The sequence below is a fragment of the Athene cunicularia genome (assembly GCF_003259725.1).
Source record: "Athene cunicularia isolate RWA chromosome 3 unlocalized genomic scaffold, athCun1 chr3_part1, whole genome shotgun sequence".
Taxonomy (NCBI): domain Eukaryota; kingdom Metazoa; phylum Chordata; class Aves; order Strigiformes; family Strigidae; genus Athene; species Athene cunicularia.
In genome coordinates this window covers 19375135-19376648 of record NW_020799097.1, presented here as the reverse complement: position 1 = coordinate 19376648, position 1514 = coordinate 19375135, and positions in this window count along the sequence as shown.

Genomic DNA, 1514 nt, shown 5'->3' with positions numbered 1-1514 from the left:
TGACGGCAGCGCCAGCGCGCGGAGGGCGGCCCTACGAGCCGCGAGAGAGGCCAAACTTACTGGAAAAGCCCAGGGCTCGGGGTTTGTAGGAGTTTTTGTTCGGTTTTGTTTGGTTTTGTTTCCCCCCCCATAATAGTTGTATTTTAAGAGCCATCTCAATCAGCTTTTGTTTGGGGGGACGGGAGGGCACGAGATGTGCGAGATCACACAGTTTACACAAACTCCTCATTCTGAATGCCCCACCTATTAAAAGACAAATTAAATACCGCAGGTGCCCTCAGGTGCCGTCCACCCCTGCCAGCCCAAATAACGGTGCCGGCCCTGTGATCTTCTCCATCGGCGCCTTGGTCCCTAACGAGTCACTGAAGCGAAGGGCAATCCACCTGGGACCGAACGTACCCTACAAACTGCTGCACAGTCCCCACTTGCCCTCCTCAGCTTGATGAGTACCAGAGGAAGGATTGTTACTGAAAGATGTCACAGGCATCAACATATTTAGTACATCCAAAAGTCTAGAGCTGAAGCAGGTCATTAAACTGGTTCTCATCCCGCTATTTACATTAAGGGCTCCTGGTAAACCCAGCTGAGCCCCGTACCATGATTGCCTCTGAAGGAAGGAGAACGGCTTTGTCCAAGCAGGTTAAAGTTCAAACTGTCGCCAGCTGCAACTGGCTGTCACCGATCCTCATAGTGGGAGTGTTATGTACTTGGAGACCAAAGCCAGGAGGTCTGGGTATATGCCAAATTCAGTACTGAAAATGAGGACACAGACAGGTATGATCACCTCCAGAAAAAGCCCAACATATATATGCTGCTGCATTTTCAGCTGCTGGATTTCCCTTGTAGCGCTGATACAGATGTATTGCAGCAAAGGATGCCAGAGCTGTAGAGCGCTGTATTCCGATTTACATGGGCGGCCTAGTCAAATGCCAAGAATGTGAAACATTGATCTTAATTTTGCCTTCCACTGCGAAAACAGCAAATGGGTTCAACACTACTGTGCATATCGGTTGGATGACACCTCTTTAAAAAAAGAAAAAAGAGCTTACTCATTTGACAGGACTTGGTGGAATACAGAAACAATTTTGTCAGGGTTGTATCAGAATATAGTTACCGCATTTTGCTTGCTTCTTCTGACATATTCATGAGACTTCATATTACTCTTACTTATAGAATGCCTACATCTGATTTTCTCACATTGAGATTATTTACATTAATTATCTCTGTAAAGGTTTCCACCGAGACTCGGGCTTTTCACTACTTCCTCCTTTCACTACTTCCTGCCTGTGATATTTTTATTTTATTGCTTTTGGTTAGCTTTTCTTTTAATTATGGTTTTCTATAGCAGATGAATTTCTTATTCTTTACAGGTTTACACATTTATATTACTTGTATTCTTTGGGCAACACATACTAAAGGACCAATGAGCAGTAAGTGATGAGGAAAGAAAAGACCTTCTGTTACACTCATTAATTCTCTGGTTGAACAGATTCGTACATCCAATTTACATGCAA